This window comes from Macaca nemestrina, chromosome 3, assembly GCF_043159975.1.
Source record: "Macaca nemestrina isolate mMacNem1 chromosome 3, mMacNem.hap1, whole genome shotgun sequence".
In the NCBI taxonomy this organism is placed as follows: Eukaryota; Metazoa; Chordata; class Mammalia; order Primates; family Cercopithecidae; genus Macaca; species Macaca nemestrina.
This window is the reverse complement of record NC_092127.1, coordinates 101,885,140-101,907,760: the sequence shown is the minus strand read 5'-3', so window position 1 is coordinate 101,907,760 and position 22,621 is coordinate 101,885,140. Positions and strand designations below refer to the sequence as shown.

Here is a 22,621-nt window from a genome sequence, read left to right as displayed (position 1 = left end):
GTTTTTGTAATCCCAGAAACTCAGGAGGGTCAGGCCCGAGGATCACTTGAGCTGATATTTATAAAATGTTTAGAACAGTGCCTGGCAGATAGTAAAAACTATATACGTTATTCGTTCAATAACTAACTATAACAGTTTTTTGATTACAATACCTTAAAACAAGTCCATATTTACATTTTTAGGGTAACTTAGTATGAAGTGAGTCTCAGAAGAAATATCTGTGACATATATTCATACGAGGTCCAATTTTGCATTTTCACTGTTTCTTGTACTGCTTGTTATTTTTCTTCAAGTGGATCTTTATTTTGATCCATTTAGTTGCAGGCAAGGGTGGGGGAGTTAAGATTTAGTGATTTATCTTTACAAGGCTTTTTTTTTGTATGTTAACTTGGTTTATCAGACACATAATCTGGCGTTCAGCCCTAATGCCTTTACCAGCATTTCCAACTGGAACATAAGGGCATAGGAAAGTAACAGAAGAATTAATCTTTGTTTTTGTGTGTTTTTTTATTTCTTCGGTTCAGGTGACCAGAGGGACCGATACAAAGAAAATACGTTGGTTCCAAGACTGGTAGTGAGCCCCACCTTCAAATATACTGGTATGCTTTTAAAATTGGAAACTTTTCATTTTAGATGAGGTTGTGACAGATTTTACTTTGAAGCAGACAGCTTTCATTCTTGATGAAGATCCACTTGTTCAATATGCACCATTATTATTGGCTCTGAAGTAGTATTTAGGGAAAGGCATGTCTCTAGTTTTCCTTCTGGGAGCAGTTTACTAGATGCCGAAGCAGTTTAATCCTTTAAAACGAAACAAAACAAAACATGCAATTAGCTCTAATTAAAAAATACTTTTACTGTTTAAAACAATTTGTTTTTCTAACATTTAATTCTTTTCTTTGTTTTCTAATTACAGTTACTATACTCATAATAATTTCAAATCTAGTAACTGTAATAAATAATCTCATTGACTGACAAGGAATTTCTCAAACAGGCAGTCATTACTTTGTGCATTATATGGGACCATAGAAATAGCTATGTGGCCAGGTACGGTGGCTCACACCTATAATCCCAGCACTTTGGGAAGCCAAGGTGGGTGGATCATTTGAGATCAGGAGTTCCAGGCCAGCCTGACCAACATGGTGAAACTCCATCTCTACTAAAAATGCAAAAAAATTAGCTGAGCATGGTGGTGCATGCCAGTAGCCCCAGCTACTCAGGATGCTGAGGCAAGAGAATTGAACCTGGGAGGTGGAGGTTGCAGTGAGCCGAGATAGAGTCACTGCACTCCAGCCTGGACAACAGAGCAAAATGCCATCTCAAATAATAATAATAACAGTGCAGGCTGAAACTATGAAAAGCAATCTTAATAAAGAGAAAAATTACAACTGTTCTGTAATCTTCTGTCAAAACATTAAAAACAAGCTGAGCATGGTGGTGAAACCAGCCCAGTAGTTCCATAGACAGTTGATTGACCCTTCTGCTGTTAAAGCTTCAAAGTTGTATTTGTTGTATCTGAATTCCTTCCTCAGGAAACAACCTTCAGGCTGCTCAACAAAGGTATCAGAGAACTGAAACTCACCAGATCACCTTACCAGATGCCTCCTTGCCTCTCCCTAGGTCTTGTTTCGTTACACGTTGTTACATTTCTTCCCTGCTATGTAAACCCCTAGTTTTAGTGAGGGAGATGGATTTGAGATTGAGCTCCCATCTCCTAAACTGCAGCACCTGATTAAAGCCTTCTTTCTTGGCAATACTTGTTGTCTCAGTGCTTGGCTTTCTGTGCAGTGAGCAGCAGGACTTAGACCAAACCCCTGGTGTTTCAGTAACAGTGGTTCACACTTATAATCCCAGTACTTTGGGAGCTGAGGCGGGAAGATTGCTTGAGCCCAGGAGTTTGAGACCAGCCTGGGCAACATAGTGAGAGCTCATCTCTACAAAAATGAAAAATTAGCCAGGTATGGAGGCACATGCCTGTGTGTAGTTCCAGCTACTTAGGAGGCTGAGGTGGGAGGACCACCTTGAGCCTAGGAGGTCGAGGCTGCAGTGAGCTGTGATGGTGCCACTGCAATCCAGCCTGAGCAACACAGAGAGACCCTGTCTTAAAAAAAAAACCCACAAGACTGTCTTATTTTTAGTTATGAATGTATAGGAAATTTAAAAATAGTAAAATTAGTATTTATTTAGTACACTGTTATTTGAAACATTAGATATCTTGAGAATTAAAATGCTTTAATTATAAAATCAACTTATCACAAGTAGTTTAAATAGTATTTGCCTTCTTCTCATTACACAATTTATGATATGGAGAGAGAAACTTTTTCTTTTTTTTTTTAGAGACAATATCTAGCTCTGTCACCCAGGTTGATGTGCAGTGGCTCGATCATAGCTCACTGCAGCCTTGAACTCCTGGGCTCAAGAAATCCTCCTGCCTCAACCTTCCAAGCAGCTGGAACTACACGTGTGCTACCATGCCCAGCTAATTAAAAAACATTTTTTTTTTGTAGGAACAAGGTCTTACTTTATTGCCCATGCTGGTCTTGAACTCCTGGATTCAAGCAATCATCCTGCCTCTGCCTCTTGGTACTGTTAGAATTACAGGAGTGAGCCACTGCACCTGGCCAAGGGAGCATCTTTTCGATGCCTTGGCTAGTTCTCATACTCTTCTAAGCTTTGATCAGCTTACAACATTTTCTCTTTTGTACTTCCAATCTTGTGAAACATCTCTGAGAGTTGCTTTACTGTGAAGATTTTTGCAATTGTAATTTCCCCTGGGACATCTTCATCCTGTTCATTGTAACTACTTTCCTTACTTATGCTGAAAGTTTGTCTTATAGTTGTCAAAGCTTTTAATAGTACTGATGATTTTTGAAACTGATTTCTTTAGGATAACTGAAATCTATCACCCTGCAGTTTAAATTCATCAGACCTAGTTTTACTTAGGCATAAATAAAACAATTGGAAACTCTCTTCCACATGGATGCTCTTCAGATACTTGGAGACAGCAGTCAGCAATCGTGTGTCGCACAAGTCCTTCTTCATACTGAACACATCTAATTCTGGTATGTAGCTTTCCCCCAAGATGCTTGTCATTTTTACTTCACCAACAAATTCCTCCTCATTGGTCAGAGTTTACCACACAGTAGCAATTTCCCCGGTCACGTCCTCTACATAATAAAACTTAAAACTGTCAGGCAAGTCAGGAAATTTTCAGAGCACTGCTTTTTTAGATGATCGAAGTATAGCCATTTTGTAATTTGCTTATGAAGGCAGCTTCCATTTTCCCCCTTCTATCTGACCAGCACATAGCAGGGACCCTTTGAAAATGATCCTGAAACTATTTCAAAAATAGAAAAAAAATAGAAGAGGCTAGGATTCAAATAATTATACTTGCCAGGCACATATTGGGACTATTCTAGGATATTCAGTGCCCTGTATTCTTGTTTGAGGTATACTTCTTGGATTTTTATCCTTTCAGGTGATGGAACTTTGGAGAAAGACCTGTTATGACTTGCATATTGCTTAAGTTTATTTAATATTGCTATTTGGGCTTCTAAGGCCATACATATTTGGATAAACATCTGGATGTTCTCTCCATGCATCTTGGGTCTAGGCTCAAGAGTATGGAGTCCCCACCTAAGGCAACAGGAGCTGCTTCTGGAAGAGAGCTCTGCAAAGTAAGCAATGTCTTGGCTCCAGGACCAAGGGCCAGAGTAGAGACTAGAAGCAGATGTGTCCGGAATTGGTGGGTTCTTGGTCTCACTGACTTCGAGAATGAAGCTATGGACCCTCACGGTGAGTGTTACAGTTCTTAAAGATGGTATGTCCGGAGTTTGTTCCTTCAGACGTTCAGATGCGTCTGGAGCTTCTTCCTTCTGGTGAGTTCGTGGTCTCGCTGTCAGGAGTGAAGCTGCCGACCTTCGTGGTGAGTGTTACAGCTCTTAAAGGCAGCGCGTCTGGAGTCGTTGGTTCTTCCTGGTGGGTTCATGGTCTTGCTGGCTTCAGGAGTGTAGCTGCAGACCTTCGTGGTGAGTGTTACAGCTCATAAAGGCAGCGTGAACCCAAAGAGTGAGCGGCAGCAAGATTTATTGCAAAGAGCAAAAGAATAAAAACCCCACAGGTTTCGCACATGACCGCCCAGGTTGCCTCTGGCTGGTGCCTGCAGCCTGCTTTTATTCCCTTATCTGGCCCCACCCACATCCTGCTGATTGGTCCGTTTTACAGAGAGCTGATTGGTCTATTTTGACAGAGTGCTGATTGGTGCATTTACAATCCTTGAGCTAGACACAGTCACAGAGGGCAGAGTGCTAGTTAGCTAGATACAGAGTTAGCTAGATACAGAGTACCAATTGGTATATTTACACACCTTTAGCTAGATACAGAGTACTGATTGGTGTATTTACAAACCCTGAGCTAGACACAGAGTGCTGATTGGTGCATTTACAATCCTTGAGCTAGACACAGAGTCACAGAGTGCTAGTTCTCCAAGTCTCCACTAGGTTAGCTAGATACAGAGTATCAATTGGTGTATTCACAAACCCTGAGCTAGACACAGAGTGCTGATTGGTGTATTTACAAACTCTGAGCTAGACATAGAGTGCTGATTGGTGCACATACACTCCTCTGGCTAGATATAAAAGTTCTCCAAGTCCCCATCCAGTTCAGGAGCTCAGCTGGCTTCACCCAGTGGATCCTGCACCGGGGCTGCAGGTGGATCTGCCCGCCAGTCCCCAGCGGTACCTGCACTCCTCAGGCCTTGGTCTGTGGATGGGACGGGGCGCCACGGGACCAGGCGCCACGGAGCAGAGTGCAGCGCCCCTTGGGGAGGCTCAGGCTGTGCGGGAGCCGCGGGAGGGGAGCTCAGACATGGCGAGTTGCAGGTCCTGGAAGGGGAGCTCAGACATGGCGAGTTGCAGGTCATGAGCCCTGCCCCGCAGGGAGGCAGCTAAGGCGCTGCAAGAATTTGAGTGCGGAGCGGGCAGGCCAGCACTGCTGGGGGACCCAACACAACCTCCGCAGCTGCTGGCCTGGGTGCTAAGCCCCTCACTGCCCTGGGCCTGCAGCGCGGGCTGGCCGCTGGGGTGTGTGGCCCGCGAAGCCTGCAGCACCGGAGGGAACTCACCCTGGCCTGGGAGCGCTGCGCTCCACACCTCCCCGCAAGCAGGGGGAGGCGGTTCCGGCCTTAGCCTGCCCAGAGACGGGCTCCCATGGTGCCGTGGTGGGCTGAAGGGCTCCTCAGGCACTGCCAGAATGGACTCCGAGGCCGGAGGCCGATGAGGTGCTGAGAGTGAGAGCTGCTAGCACATTGTCACCTCTCACAGAGACCACAGTTTGCCAAATATATATAGAGTTAAGAACCAAATTTCGGAAGATGAGGGATTTCTTATGCAAATGCCTTGTGGACCAGAACACTATGTAGAATTTAACACATTTATTGGTCAGAAAGACATTAAGTCATGGATGGAGAATTAGTCATTAGGGTCCAGGGTGTACCTGGGGGAGAAATTGATTCCTGCCTTTGCTTTGAAGTCTAAAATGATACAGTTTTCACTGTAAGGGAAGAGTGATGGGTAGGGAGAGGCCCTTGAACTTGTCTTTTAACAGTAATCTTTTTTCTTAAATTGCTATGAGAGCAACATCCTCCAGCTGGTCTTATTTTCCAAATTGTGTTCCTTGCTACCTTGTTGCTTTTCTGATGGCAAAAAGTCCTTTGAATATTTACACAAATGTGGAGATCTTTTCAAATTCCCATTTGGGCACAGCCAAAATACCGGCATATGAGTTGTGGCAATTTACTTTTGAGCTCTGGTAAGCATTTTGCTACCAAGACAAATACATTGGTGCCTTTGAGGCCATGCCAATTCCCAGCACCAGACCCTGCACGATTTATATTAATTGCCATCCTTTCTCTATGTCAGTGATATGTTCTACTCACCACTGCAAATCCTCTTCTCTCATCCCCACTCTTTTCAAATGTGTCTCTAGTTACTGGGGGTATTCAGCCTACACGACGGTTCCCTATATCTGCATGATCAACAGCCCCACAGAGGCCATTTAGTCATTACAGAACCATTTTTAGATAGGTAAAGCAGGATAAGGGCTGGGCTGAAGATTGATGTCCAGCTTGCTGGATGATCAGGAGTTTCTTGAATTTTTGCATTCTGGGAAGCATCTTCACCATCTAACACTGAGTACGAGTGGCTCTCTGTAGGAAATGTACTCTCTTAAATTGTGTCTCCCTTAACCCCATCTCTCCATTCCCAGGTCTATAATCACTGTCTCAATAGTTTCCCTAATTTCCCTGTGACATTAATGTTGAATTCCATAGGCCCTCACAGATCATGCTGTGCTAGTCTATTCCCCTTCCTTCACCAGGAGTCAGACTGCTTTTGTAGCAGAGGAGGAAAAATAGCAACAATAATTAAATAGCATTACATTAATAGAGCAAGGGGCCTACCTTATTCTAGAATGATAGTTCCATCTGAGATCCAGTAAGATCGAATTTACTTACAAAACTTTTCCACCTTAGTTCAAAGCAACCTAGATAAGTTTAGAAACAAAATCACCAAACAAAATATTTGTTACCTATATGTCATTTGTGCACCAGGTTCCTCAAATAATTGACCGAACTTGGCTCAAAATCCTGAAACCAGCCGGGTGCAGTGGCTCAGGCCTGTAATCCCAGCACTTTGGGAGGCCAAGGTGGGTGGATCACCTGAGGTCATGAGTTGGAGACTAGCCTGGCCAACATGGTGAAACTACTAAAAATACAAAAATTAGCCGGGTGTGGCAGTGTGTGCCTGTAATCCCAGCTACTAGGGTAGCTGAGGCAGGAGAATTACTTGAACCTGGGAGGCGGAGGTTGTAGTGAGCTGAGATCGAGCCACTGCACTCCACCCTGCGAACAGAGCAAGACTCTGTCTCAAAAACAAACCAACCAACCAACCTCTAAAATCATGTGAAGGCTTTGTCCGATGGCCTCCTGATTCCTCGTGCTTCTCTCTGCCTTCACCTTTCTCCTTCCTTTCAGATGATCTCTGGGGATGAAATCTGTATGTTCATCATTTTCTACTCACTGAGTCCAAACCTTTTGTAATTTTTTTCCCATAGATCTTCATGAAGAATGGTGCTGGCAGTCTCGGAGAGGCGTCACGTTGTAAGGCTTTCATTGTCTTACTTCCACCATCCCATTCCCTTTTATTCCTCTCTCCCTCTCTCTCCCTCCTCTGAAACTACCAGAAAATCCACCCTCCTGTCTACCTACATTCACACCCTATCAATTTCTCAGCTTCTAACACATACACGTTTGGCAAGGCATTTCCTCTGTAAAATACAGCACTCTCCCTGAAGGGAATTCTGGCTAACTCAATTATCCCACTTTGTTACACTAGAAAAACAGATTACGAAAGGTCCTGCTACAGCAGGAACTACTAAGTGCCATATCTGGGGCAGAAGTAAGATTTCATCTTTACTTTTGTACTCTTTCATTTTTAGTTGATTTTGCCAAACAGCTTCAAATAGCACAAACTAGAATAATTTTTACAGCCTCCTGAGACAGAGGAATACTTTATCCTTGACCCAAATAATGCTGAATTGGTAATGCTTTCTATTTGCATCTCCTTTCTTTAAGACTAATTTGATGAAGAATCTCAGCTCTAGTAATTAACTGCCTTTTCTTTATTGCAGTGTAAACCAAAGCTGACATACTCCCAGGCTTCTTTCCTCTCCATCTCCCTTCTCCTTCTTATTCCTGCTTACCTACTTCTCCTTTGTTTAAGGAGATTGAAAAGAAAGAGGAGGCCAGGTGCCTCCTGTAATCTCAGCACTTTGGGAGGCTGGAGCTGGAGGATTGCTTGAGGCCAGGAGTTCAAGACCAGGCTGGACAACATGGCAAGACCCTGTCTCTCAGAAAAAAAAAAAAGAAAGAAAGAAAAGAAGGAAGAGGAAGAAAGGGAAAAGGAGAAGGAAGAGGAAAAGGAAGAAGAGGAGGAAGGAGAAGAAGGAGAAGGTCTATTTAATCATTGTTGCTATTTTTCCTTCTTTGCTACAAAGGCAGTCAGAAGCCCTGAAGGTCTCATATGTTCCAGTAGAGGACACTGCATGTCCTTTGAAAGAAAATTTCCATTCGATACACATTATTAAGCATGATTTTAGTAAGTGAAAAGAGAACAAACCATTAACGGAGTACCCAGCCAAGAATGGAATATAAGGTAATAAATTTTTTTCATCTTTATTGTGTCGTTAATCTTTGAGGGCAGCAAAGGAGGTTCTGTTCTTTTGTTTATCCCATTATTTCTCTTTCTTGGAGAATCATTGTGTTTTACTAATTTTGTGAAGATTTAAATGAAGGGATTTAAGGAATACTTTTTTTCTTCCAAATGCTTAGGGAATTTACTGAGCAGTTTTCCTGGTCTGGTATTAAATCTATCCCAGATGGGACTTCACATTTGCCCAAGGTTTATATAATAATATCATAAAAATTACCACATCAAAGACATTCTGTTTAGTGCTTGCACACATATACACACACTCTCTGTTTTCAATACTTCACAAATATTTAACATTGTTTCCTTTTACTTCCTTTGACACTGAATTTTTTAATACTTCCTAGGAAGGAAAACTAATATGACTAGGATCCCACTGCCACAGGACTCAAGAGTGCCCTTCCAAACATGACTTTCAAGAAAATTAGAAATGGTGAACAGGGGGCAGATCAGAACTTTCGGCCTATTTAATGATTGACTGTAGACTCATTGCCTAAATCGCTTTAGGCCCTTCCTGATTTCTTTTTGTTCCAGGGTCATGGACTAGTACTTATTTTCATGGATGACTTCTTTCTTTCTTCCTGCTTCAGATGCAGATTGAGAAGGGTGCCCCCACTAATGAGAATAGTCCCCTTCTCCCCCTCCCTCCTGCCCCTCCTCTTCCTTTGTCTTTGTTGAATAAAACAGATGTGGTGAGCAATTCTTTTTGTATCTTTATATTTTCTATTTGAGAAGTGCCCTAAGTAGTATCAATTTCTAACCATCTATCTTTTTATAGTTTCAACTTTTATCAGAGAAATACATGAACTCAGATTAAAAAGTCATAAATGTTTAACAAGGCTTTTAATGAAAACCAGTATCCCCTGCCACATTCATCCCCATCCCCAAGTCAAGGAGTGCTAAAGACTTTAAAATATATGTGCCCTCCACCATTTCACCTCTCTTAGCCATGTCTTTGGATATTTCCATGAATATTTCAAGGAAAAAAGCACATATACAGACTTTTTTCATTCTTCTCAAAATAAACATTTACTTGCTTCAACTAGATCTTCAGGTATTTATTTCCAAATGTCTAACAACATGTTCATACTATTTCTTATTTTTTTGAATGTTATGTATTCCACATTGCTTCCTGTAATTGGACCATCTTGCACTTCCAAAGGCTCCACTCCAAATTTGCCATCTTCTACCCTCTATCCTCCCAGTATAGCTACAGGATTTTTTTTTTACTTAAATAAACACTCACAGTTTACATTTTATGGCTACATATGCATAATTTACAAGTGAGCCATATATCATACTATATTTTCTTTTCAGTACATTTTTTTCCCGAGTTAATGGTCTTTTTAAAAGCTTATTCTTTTTGATATGCTGATTCTTTATTCATTCATAACTCTTTTTTTCTTTTCTTTTTTTTTTTTGAGACAGAGTCTCTCTCTGTTGCCAAAGCTGGAGGGCAGTGGCATGATCATAGCTCACTGCAACCTTTAACTCCTGGGTTCAAGCAATCCTCCTGCCTCACCATTCCAAGTAGCTGGGACTACAGGTATGTTCCATCACACCCGGCTAATATTGTTCAATTTTTAATTTTTGTAGAGATGAGGTCTCTTTATGTTGCCCAGGCTGATCTCAAACTCCTGGCCTCGATCCTCCCACCTTGGCCTCCCAAAGTGCTGGGATTACAGGCATGAGTCATGGCACCCAGCCCATTCATAAGTCTTGATAGGAGGGTAAACCTCTTCTTAAGCTGTATCTATATATCAAGTAAGCTATCAGCTTCTCTCTTTCTGTCTTGCTCTTCTGCAATCACTCTGCTATGGCCTTTTTTTCAATCCTATGACTTTATACCTTTTAAAGTTTCCTTCATTAATATTTTAGAGGAGTTATGAAAGGAATGGTGGTAAGTTTATGTTTAATATATCAATTTACAAGAATTGCCCACTACATTTTAAATGAAAAATTCAAAGGATTTAGGATTAGGTTGCCGTTTCATAAAGAAACACAGCATAGAAAATATTCTTCAATTATCATGAACTAGGTGATTGGTATTATTTTCATTTTAAGATATTAAAATGTAATGTCTCAGTAAACTGTCCTGGCATATAAAACATTTGTTATAAGTATGAAAAGGTACCCTCCTAGATTTTGTTTAAAAGTTCTTGTGAAATTTTTGAGAATTTAAACCACTTGTGATGGCAGTGTTTGCAAAAATCTCCCAAGACAAAGTAGTACTAGGGGCTTGTCTATCTGAAGTGAAAACAAGAGGAGAGAAAAAACAACGTCTCTAAAAATTATTATCCTATGTATATTAAACATAGAAACAACAACTCAAAGGCCTTGTCAGTAATGCTTTCATCCGAGTGGGTGCTTAGATGGCAGATCATTTTGCTCCCTCTGGGAGGAGCTGTCTGCAAGGAGTTTGATGAATCAGCTGTTTCTCAAAAAGAAAGAGAAAGGAGCCATTGTGTAGACTGATTGTCTGCTAGAATACAGATGATCCAAAGTTTAGATAAAACTTGATTTCCCTTAATAACCCAAAGTGGCCAATGTCTAAGGCAGTGGTCTCTCACTTTTTAAACAATTTATTTTAAAATAGTTAATATGTGCATATATATTTAAAAGTCAATAGTGCTAAAGACTTTAAAATATATGTGCCCTCCACCGTTTCACCTCTCTTAGCCATGTCTTTGGATATTTCCATGAATATTTCAAGGAAAAAAGCATGTATACAGCCATCTTTTGATTCATCAATTTTACACGTTATGAATTGACTTCTATGTTAGTCCAGATCCTCCAAAAGGCAGACACAAAGATGGGAAATGTATCAGGAGAAATGCCTGTAGAGATCATGGAGATGGAACTGGGGGAAGGCTGTGAGAGTTCCCAGACTGCCATGTGGGTCTTACCCGGTGCAGGAGAGAGGGGACAGGAGAAAAGGTATGGGGAATCACCTTAGACTACAGTGCCATCTAAGGAAAGGTCAGCAAGGCCATTAGAAAGTCCTCGAACCATAGTCACCCATGGAGGGATCCCCATCCCCCAGGAATGGGCCTTACTTAGCATCCGTTTCACTGTCAGTAATTGGCTGAAAGCAGCCCATGGGCAGCATGAATGCAGTGTATTTCAGAGTACAGCAACTGGACCCGTTGGTCAATTTTGCTCCCTGCAGTTGGAGGTCTGAGAGGGGGCGTTCACGTGCCTGCCACCACGTCCAGTATGACAAGTGAGGATTTTACCTTCCTTCCACAGGTCGCTGCCTGTTTTTCTTCCCTCCAGTGTAATTCTATTTCAATTTGGGTTAAATCCATATTCACTGTTTTCATTGTTATGATTATGTAAATTTTGCTTATAGCTGAGCCAGATAATGCATTATAATTCTAGTTTATTGTACAGCTTCTGTTTCTCTTAAAGGTAATAATTGCCTCATTTTTCCCCACTTGCTTATTTTTCTTTGAACTGATGGACAAAATTTCCCACAATTCTTAATAGCTTTGTAAAATACCTCTTGATATAAATTATCATATAATCAAACTAATAGCAAATCTGCTAAATTCAGGAGTAAGCTGGTAAGTGTTCTACAGAATGTAATTTCCTACGAGGAAGTTACTTTTTTAGTTTGTTTTGGTTTTGGTATTCCTCTGTATCATCGTAGTGGAAGGCTGGGATGCTATAGAACTCAATTTAATATTGTAGGACTGAATTAAAGCAAGGAGACCTTCACTAATTTGCAAACATACTGTTAATCTTGCCACATTTCTGTGAGGTCAAAAAACGCATTATCAAATACTTATTGCACTTTCTGTGTGGCAACTAGCTAGTTAATCACTAATCTCTTTCCTCCTTGTGGAAGATTGTATTTTCCAGAGAAGACCAGAGCATTACCCATCCTGCATAATCTTCTTCTAATATAGCTTTAGCTTCCATCTATCAAGAGATGGGAGCTCTGTCTCCTTCCTTTGAAAGTGAGCAGGCTTTGGGGACAGTTTCAGCCAGTAGAATACAGCAGAAATGATGCTTCGTGACTTCCCAGGGTAGGTAAAAAAAAGGTGACACAACTTTCATCTTGTCTGATGAAACATTTGCGGGACTCCTAAGTCACTCTGTGAGCAGTAGACTGCCCTGAGGTGCTATATTGTGAGGAAGCTCTAAGTAGCCTCTGGGAGGGAACACATTTCCCTAAGTCTACGTGAGGAGAGCCGTCCAGCAGCCCTCAGATGCTGTAGTCCCCACAGGCTCCAGACCCATGCAACTGCTGTCATTGTGCAAATCCATGAGAGACCATGACCCGGAAAAGCTCAGCTGAGCCCTCTCCAAATTCCTGGCCTACAGAAACTGTGACAGACAAATTATAATGATTGTTCTAAGTCACTAAATTTTGGGGAGATTAGTTGGCACAATAGTGAATAGAACACTTATCTTCCTAGGTACACAAAAATCAGAAGTGCCTGAGTTCCCAAGAGTGCAAGAGGAAGTTATATACTTCTAAGCTTAGCACAAAAGTCTCCATGTGTGATCCTCCATTCCTTTTTTCCTTCTGCTACCTGAATCCAGAGGACATAGGGAAGTAGCTTAATTCCCTGAATGGCCATGTTGAAGGTTTCAGACTTCATGTGAGTGATAAAATGCTATTCTATAACCACCGGGATCTAGGGAGTTACCTGTTACAGTGATTAGTGCTACTATAGTTATTAGCGTTACTAATAGAATAGCATTTTATCATTCACATCCTAGAGGCTTATACCACACAACTATCTTGATCCATCTACTCAAGAAATATGTATCAAATGGCAGGCAGGCACTGTGTCAGGTGCTGTGGATACAGTGGTAAATAGGAGGATGCTTGTTCTCTTGGAGCTTACATTCTCATGGAAAGGAGAGAACCACAAAATAAGTAAACAGGCTGGGTGCGGTGGCTCACGCCTGTAATCCCAGCACTTTAGGACGCCAAGGCGGGCGGATCACTTGAGGTCAGGAGTTCGAGACCAGCCTGGCTAACATGGTGAAACCCCGTCTCTACTAAAAATATAAAAATCAGCTGGGCGTGGTGGCACATCTGTAATCCCAGCTACTCCCTATACACCTTTATGTCCTTTCAAAAGAATCCTTTCAGACACTGAAATGCTTCAGACTTCTTTTTTCTTCTTTTCCTGGTGTGGATTCGGTCTCACTTGGCTAGAGAATTATAATGATACGTGCATCCCAGCCTTATTTCACAGGCCGCTTCTCTAAAACCTGTGATCTCTAGGTTCTGCGGGAATTAAACAAGGGTGAGACTAATAAGAGATGTCAGAGAGTTAACAAGGGATCAGATTGTGAAGGGCTTTACTCTAAGGGGGACAAAAGAGAAGGGTCCTAAGCATTATAAGTCTTTTCATTTGTTTGTATTTTGAGACAGGGTCTTGCTCTGTCACGTAGGCTTGACTTCGGTGGTGCGATCTCGGCTCACTGCAGCCTCTACCTCCCAGGCTCAAGCAATCCTCCCACCTCAGCCTCCAGAGTAGGTAGGACCACAGGTGCACACCACCACACCTGGCTAATTTTGTTTATTTTTTGTAGAGATGAGGCTTCTTACTCTGTTGCCCAGACTGGTCTCAAAGTCCTGGGCTCAAGTGATCCACCTGCCTCAGCCTCTCAATGTGCCAGTATTTCAGTATTACAGGCATAAGCCACTATGCCCGGCCAGTAAGTTTTATACTTAAAAAGATGATACTGCCTTGTGAGGGATACTGCAGGAAGCTCAGGAAGAAGCAGGAGAACACTCAGGCTATTGCAACCTTCCAGGCAGAGCAAAATGATTTGGATCAGGGAAGTAGCAGGACAAATAGTGGGAAGTGGTTGAATTCTGGTCATAGTTTGCAAGAATAGTGGAGAGGATTTGCTGATGGTTTAGATATGAAGATGAAGAGTGACAGTCAATGATTACTCCAAGGATTTTAGTCGGAGAAGTCAGAAAGATGGAGTTGCCACCTACTGTGATAGAGAAGCTATGAAAAAAACAGGTTTGGGAAAGCATATTGAGAGTTTGGTTTTGGAAATGTGAAACTTGACATATTTTTTAGACATCATATGCTTCATCTTATTATTTGCCAAAATCATTCTGAAAGTAAGTATTGCTGTCAATTTTGTTTTATAGATGAGGAAACTGAAGTTGAGAGAAGTTAATTGCTCAAGCTCACACACTAGTAAGGGCAGAGCCAAATTTAGAACCTGAGTATTTTGGAATTCAAAATCAGGACTCATCCCACTACCAAGCTGTGCTTACCCACTTCTACAGGCTATTTTTCCCCTTATTCTCTAAATGACCTAGACATTTTCCAAGTTGGTTTTTCTACACATTCTTTTTAATAACTATCCATCTTTGGTTTCCTCCTACTACATGTGGTCTGACAATTAGACATGTGATCTTTCTGTGATGCCCATGCATAGCAGGTTGCTAATATCAAGTCTCCCCAGAATTGCAAATATATACATGGTTTCCTAGCTAGACACTATGTTCCCAGGTCTTGTCACAGCTAGGTGTGACCTTGTGACTAAGTTAAGGCTGGTGTGGAAATGTGTGCAAATTCCAGCTTGTGTACAGTGGACGCTTGAACAAGAGGGTTTACGGTGCTAGCCTCCTGCACAGTTTAAAATCTAAATATAGCTTTTGACTCTCTCCAAACTTAACTACTAATAGCCTACTGTTGACTGAAGCCTTACTAATAACATGAACAATTAACACATATTTTGTATATTATATTATTATACACTGTATTCTTACAATGAAGTAAGCTAGGAAAAAGAAAATGTTATTAAGAAAATAAGAGGGCCAGGCGCAGTGGCTTACACCTGTAATTCCAGCACTTTGGGAGGCCAAGGTGGGTGGATCACGAAGTCGGGAGATTGAGACCATCCTGGCTAACACGGTGAAACCCCATCTCTACTAAAAATACAAAAAATTAGCTGGGTGTGGTGGCGGGCGCCTGTAGTCCCAGCTACTCGGGAGGCTGAGGCAGGAGAATGGTGTGAACCCGGGAGGCGGAGCTTGCAGTGAGCCAAAATCACGCCACTGCACTCCAGCCTGGGCGACAGAGCGAGACTCTGTCTCAAAATAAATAAATAAATAAATAAATAAATAAATAAATAAATAAATAAAATAAGAAAGAGAAAATACATTTGCTGTTTTTCAAGTGAATCATTGTAAAGGTCTTCATCCTAGTCATCTTCATGTTGAATAGGTTGAGGAGGAGGAAGAGTAAGGGTCAGTCTTGCTGTCTCAGGGTGGTAGAGGCAGAAGAAAATCCATAGTCTAAGTGGACACATGCAGTTCAAATCCTTGTTGTTCAAGGGTCACCTGTGCTTAGAAGAAAGCTGCTTGCTCTCCACTTCCTCTTTCCCACTTCCTTTGGACTAGAAAAAGGGGTGTGCTGGTGGACAAGGGGCACACCCTACAGAAAGGTGGAGCAACAAGGTAGAAAGGGTTTGGGTCCCTAAAAGATCCTACAGAGCAATGCTGGCCTCTTCTCTGGGGCCACCTAATAGCTTACACTAAATGACAGAAAACTAAAACTTTTCTTTTGTGTAAGCTTGTATTAAAAACAGCGGAGCCACGGTCTTAGCCAAATATATCACGAATTAGTCACCATGCACTACAGCTTCCCAGAAGGCAATATGGCATTGTGGTTAAGCATATGGACTCTAGAATTAGACTATGGGTCTGTCTAATCCTGGCTATATCATTTAGTCTTGGCCTAGTTATAGAATTTCTGTGTGCCTCAGGTCTTTTATCTTAAAGTAGGGACAGTAAGAGTATCTACCTCATATGGTTAAATAATATATGCAGGACATTTATAGCACTGACTGGGGCATTTTAAGGGCTCAGTAAATATTAGCTATATAAATAACTTATTCAAACAGGTAAGAATAGGCTATTAACGTTGAAAGCAAATATTGATCATGATATATTTTATTTGGATAGGGGTGCATGAGGTTCCCCACTCAGTGCCTTCCTGTTAACCATTTCTGGCTGTGGTAGAAAGGCTAGATGTCCCCCAAAACCTCATGCTGTGCAGTGTGGAGTTACTACTGAGAATCTGCTGCCCAAAGGTAGTTTATTCCCAGATCCTCTCCACTAGTTCTGGGTTGGGGGTTTTAAAAAAAATTTTCGGTAAAATATACATAACATAAAATGTACCCTTTTAACCATTTTTAACTTTACAGTTCAGTTCAGGAACATTAAGTACATTCATTTATTTTTTTTTTTTAGGTGGAGTCTTGCTATGTCACCCAGACTAGAGTTCAGTGGCGTGATCTCAGTTCACTGTGACCTCCGCCTCCTGGGTTCAAGTGATTCTCCTGCCTCAGCCTCCCGAGTAGCTGGGATTACAGGTACGCGTCACCATGGCTGGCTAATTTTTGTACTTTTAGTGGAGACAGAGTTCCCCCATGTTGCCCAGGCTGGTCTCAAATTCCTGACCTCAAGTGATCCACCCGCCTCAGCCTCCCAAAATGCTAAGATTACAGGCATAAGCCACCACACACGGGCCATGGCTAATTTTTTGAATTTTTTGTCAGAAGGTACATCTTTTGACCAGGTGCAGTGGCTCATGCCTGTAATCTCAGCACTTTGGGAGGCCGAGGCGGGCACATTGTTGTGCAAGCATCACCACTGTCTCCAGAACTCTGTCATCATCCCAACTGGAACTCAGTACTCATTTTAAAAGTTTCATGTCCTTTGCAGGGACATGGATGAAGTTGGAAACCATCATTCTCAGCAAACTAACACAGGAACAGAAAACCAAACACCGCGTGTTTTTACTCATAAGTGGGAGTGGAACAATGAGAACACTTGGACACAGGGAGGGGAACATCACACACTGGGGCCTGTCAGGGGCTGGGGGATTAGGGAAGGGATAGCATTAGGAGAAATACCTAATGTAGATGACAGGTTGATGGGTGCAGCAAACCACCATGGCATGTGTATACCTATGTAACAAACCTGCACGTTCTGCACATGTATCCAAGAACTTAAAGTATAATTAAAAAAAAAAAAGTTTCCCATTCCCTGCTCCCCACAGGCCCTGTTAACTATTCTTCTATTTTCTGTCTCCATAAATGTGACTATCTCAGGTACTTGATGTAAATGGAATCATACTGTATTTGTCCTTTTGTGTCTGGTTTCTTTCACTTAGCATGTCTTCAAGGTTCACCCATGTCAGCAAGTGTCAGAATTTCCTTCCTTTTTCAAGCTACATCTTGTTCCATTGTATGGATAGACCACATTTCATTTATCACTAGTCCATCAATGGACATTTGGGCTTTGCTGATGGTTTTTTTTGTTTGTTTTTTTTTTGTTTCTTGTTTTGTTTTTGTTTTTGAGACGGAGTCTCACTCTGTCGCCCAGGCTGGAGTACAGTGGCACGATCTCAGCTCACTGCAACTTCTACCTCCCTGGTTCAAGCGATTCTCCTGCCCCAGCCTCTCAAGCAGCTGGGACTACAGGTGCATGCCACTACACCCGGCTAATTTTTTGTAGTTTTAGTAGAGATGGGGTTTCACCATGTTAGCCAGGATGGTCTTGATCTCCTGACCTCATGATCCGCCCGCCTTGGCCTCCCAAAGTGCTGCGATTACAGGTGTGAGCTACCACGCCCAGCTGTTTGTTTGGATACAGAGTCTCACTCTGTTGCCCAGGTTGGAGTGCAGTGGTGTGATCTCTGCTCACTGCAAACTTTACCTCCCAGATTTGAGCAATTCTCATGCTTCAGTCTCCTGAGCAGCTGGGATTAGAGGCATGCATCACCACGCCTGGCTAATTTTTGTATTTTAGAAGAGATACGGTTTTACCATGTTGGCCAGGCTGGTCTCAAACTCCTGGCCTCAAGTGACCTGCCTGCCTTGGCCCCCCAAAGTGCTGGGATTACAGACATGAGCCACTGCACCCGGCAGGGTTTTTAAGAAGGAGGTAAGGCTTCTTCATTCTCTCTTATACCATTTACTTCAGAGGACTCTGCAGCCCTAGAAAACAGTTGATTTAGAAGAAGGAAACACTCTGCCCTGCAGAATCATTATGGAAGCTACTGACTGAGAAGGCATCCTTGCATTGTTCCTTTATATGAGTAAGAAAAAAACTTTCATTTTGCTAATTAACACTAGAAAGTTTGAATTTATTTCTTACGGCAGTTTGTGTTTCCCTAACAAATTATCAGGCTACTCATACTTTTTAATTTTTTTTGAGACAGGATCTCGTCCTTGTCCAGGCTGGAGTGTGGGATGCAATCATAGCTCACTCGGGTCTCAAACTCCTGGGCTCAAGCCACCCTCCCACCTCAGCCTCCTGAGTAGCTGGGGCCACAGGTGTGCACCACCACACTCAGCTAATTAATTTTTTTTAAAAAATTGTAGAGACAGGGTCCATGTTGCCCAGGCTGGTCTCAAACTCCTGAGCTCAAGTGATCTCCCTTCCTCAGCTTCTTAAAGTGCTGGGATTACAAGCATGAGCCACTGTACCCCATAGGATACTCACCCTTTACTTAACTTGGCAAAACATTTTTGGTCACCTGATCCAACAAAATGATTATTCTCTCTCTCTATCCTACAACAATTTCTCTACTTCTAGAAAACCACTGTTTCTTAAAAATAAATATTGAAGGGCATTTTCCTTTTCCCACTCATCCTGCCATGAAAATAATATGATTTCTTTTCCAGAACCTACTCTAGATTAGCTCATTTCCTATTCTGTCTGAACTAGGAAAAGATATTCCTTTGTGTGAACCCAGATGACATCTCTGTCCAATGTGTTTTGATTTTACTGAAAGGGAGCAAAGTTCTTCACATCAAAATCACCAGACTCCCACATGGGCAGGGGCTTGGGCAAATAAAGAGCTGCTGTTGCCATTGGTTTTGGCACCACCCCTAGATAGGTTTTGTTTGTTTTTGTTTGAAGTGGCCAGTGAAGATTTATAATCCTTACCTTTCTGCTGTTTAGCAAGGTTCTGAAAAAAGAGGACAGCACCTTCTATGAAGAGCGTGGAGACTCTAACGATATGCAGCCACCTCTCGTGATACATTACGTAAGCATGAATAAGCACACCTTGTGCTGACAGGATAGACTACAGAGTAACCTTGCCTTCTCCAAATTTGCAAGAACTTCAGGAGCTTGAGAGATCTCTAGTCTATTCATTTCTTATTTTTCTTTGCTTTTCTTTTCTTTCTTTCCTTTCTTTCCATTTTTTTTTTCTTTTTTGGCACGGTCTCACTCTGTTGCCCACGTTTGAATGCAACGGCGCCATCATAGGTCACTGCAGCCTTGACCTCTCAGGTTCAAGTGATGCTCCCATCTCAGCTTCCTGAGTAGCTTAGACTACAGTTGCAAACCACCATACCTGGCTAATTTTTGGATTTTTTTGTAGAGACAAGGTCTTGCTATGTTGCACAGGCCGGTTTTGATCTCCTGGGCCCAAGCAATCTTCTTCCCTTGTCCTCCCGAAATGTTGGGATTACAGGTGTGAGCCACTGCACTCAGGCTTCAGCTCATATGAAAGAGGTAAATTACTCTTCAAGACACCCAAAGGTGGATTTTTCTTGGATTCAATCCAAAATGAACAAAAAGTAGGGAATAAAAATTTGAAATGTAGGTTGGAAAAGTCAAGAGACAGTAATTGATTCCATCTCTGCATGACCAAAGTAGCCCATGTTTGGTCATTCTGGGATTTTAGAGTTAGCATTAGTTGAAGCACCAAGACTTATTGTCTCTGGCCACACTAGCTCCTGGGGAACCAGCTCTCAAAGGTCTCACCCTGAGCAGAGAATATGGGTGGGTATGGGTAGGATAGAAAGGGAAGGAGGGATGGAAGAAAGGACTGGGAATTTGAAACATCAGAAATAGGGGAAGAGAGGCAGAATGAGGCAGGAAAAATAGGTAAGGTGGTAGGAGAACTAGAAGAGGAAGAAATGGAAGAAGAAAGGAGAATAAGATGGGGAAGAAAAGGGGAAGGAAGAATGGAAAAATGGGAAGGAGAGAGAGGAAGAATGAGGGAAATGAATGGGAGTTAACATTCACTAAGGACTTTTTAGGTAAATGATAACTTTGAGGCTGGAGTCTCACTTTCCAGCTTAAAGGGACTGGGACTGTGGCAGGGATTTAGACATTTAAGGCCATAGTGTCTATAAAATCTTATCCTGGATGAGACCTTATTGGTACTGAAGGTGCCTTCAGCCAGGATCAGCTACCTAATTTGGGCCCCATGCAAAATGAAAATGTGGACACTTTGTTCAAAATTATTAAGACTATCAAGGCCAGGCATGGTGGTTCACGCCTGTAATCTCAGCACTTTAGCCAAGAGTGGTGGTGTGCGCCTATAGTCCCAGCTACTAGGGAGGCAGAGAGCTAGGAGGATTGCTTGAACTCAGGAGTTTGAAGTGACAATGAGCTATGATCACACCACTGCATTCATCTGGGTGACACAGTGAGACTCCATCTCTAAAAAAGAAAAAAAAAAAAAAGAAGAAGAGGAAGAAAGGTAGCTGGGTCTCTGGGCAGGAAGTTCCTAGCATTCCCTGATTCTTGCTCAGATATAGAATAACCAAGATTATCACCCTTTATTTTTACCTTCCCATGGTATGTGATTTCCATCACATTTAGGATTTTAAGAGGGCAAAGTTTTAAGTTTAACTCAAAAGATGCCAATTACATATAGAGAAATTAGCACTCATAGAAAAAAAATTTTAATTCAAAAATGTTTCATTTTGAAATAATTCCAAATGCATAAAGCTGTGGCAAAAATAGCACAAGTATAGCCTTCATTGGTTTCTCCAAATGGTGATACCTTATATAAACTATGGTACAATTATGAAAACTGGTAAACTAACATTGTTATTATTTTATAACTAATCTACAGGCCTTATTCAAATTTGCCAATTTTGCCACTGATTTTAAAATATGCAAACTAGTTTTGTAGTAAGGTGTAGTTAATAACATATAGTTTTTGATGTAAAATGTTTTTCTTAAAGTGTGCTGATCATCTGAATTGTTTGAAGTCTTAGGGCAAACAGTAAGACACTTTGATGCTGCTGAAAATCTGAAGTTGTCACATCAAGGCAGTCTCTAAGATTATCCAGTTTTAGTGCTTGAATGAGGGAGTTTGTTTGCTCTTAACTTTGGAAAGATGAGCTGGTATTATACACTGGATGTGTTTCCTTCCAAATTCTTATGGTGAAACCCTATCCTCTAAATGTGATGGGTGGGAACTTTGGTAGGGTGGGTAATGAGAACATAAGGATGGAGCCCACATGAATGGGACTAGTGTCCTTAAAAGAAGACATATGAGAGAGTTTGCTTCTCTCCTCTCTGCGTGTGAGGCTACAAGGAGAAAACAGCCACCAGCAAACCAGGAAGTGGGCTCTCACGAGACACCGGATGTGCTGGTGCCTTGACCTTGGATTTCCCAGCTCCAGAATGGTGAGAAATAAATGCTGGTTGTTTAAGCCACCCAGTTGTCTATGGTATTTGTGTTATAGCAGCCTGAGTTGACTAAGACAGTGAGTTTCAATAACAATGAAACAAATCCCTAGATTAAAAAAAAATTGAACATTTTACCCATTGATCAGCCTTGTCACTTCTTTGAGTATGCCCTGATATAGTTTGAGTGTGTCCTCCAAATTTCACATGTTAGAAACGTAATCCCAAAATTCATATGTTTATTGGACGTGGGCCCTGTGGGAGGTACTTAGGATTAGGTAAAATCATCAGGGTGGGGCCCTCATGATGGAACTGGTCGCTTTACAGGAAGAAAAGAGACCTGAGCTGATATGCTTGCTCTGTCTTGTCTTGCCATATGATGCCTCCCATTATGTTGTGATGCAGCAGGAAGGCCCCCACCAGATGCTGTTGAGACAGGAAAAATACGGGTGGTCACAGAATAGAAAATTCTAAGCATCAGTTTCACATGACTAACAAAAGGAAACTGTTGAAATAGCTGCAGAAGCTAGGGGCTGATAAGACCCTAAAATCCAGGATGTGGGCCAGGCTGGCTAAGACCAACTGGACCCAAAATGGAACTGAATTTGACCTAGGTTTCACCTAGGACCTCATTATATGCTCATTGACATGCTCAATCACACACCCATCAATGCCATGACAGTTCTGGGAACACCCATATTTGGGGTAAAAATGGGTGGCACCACAGTTCTGAGAAATCTTCATCATTTTCCAGGGATCTTCATGAATATTCCAGCCCTTAGTTAAAGAATTCCATAAAGGTAAAAGCCCCAAACTTCATTGTATTACTGACTCTCTTGAGTACACCCTCAATTCCTCTTTCTTGAATGCGTACTTTTCTCTTTGCAGTAAATCTTTCACATTTTCTGACTCATCCTTG

The 22,621-nt window shown here is 41.9% G+C and overlaps 1 long non-coding RNA gene across 1 annotated transcript; it reads left to right on the top strand.

The window, feature by feature from the left end:
• Nucleotides 1-7,438: 7,438 nt before the first annotated feature.
• Nucleotides 7,439-17,638, top strand: LOC139362189 (uncharacterized). Its single transcript, XR_011620573.1, has 3 exons — nucleotides 7,439-7,596; nucleotides 7,687-8,210; nucleotides 16,510-17,638. It is a non-coding gene; the product is annotated as an uncharacterized lncRNA (long non-coding RNA).
• The last annotated feature ends 4,983 nt before the right edge of the window (nucleotides 17,639-22,621 follow it).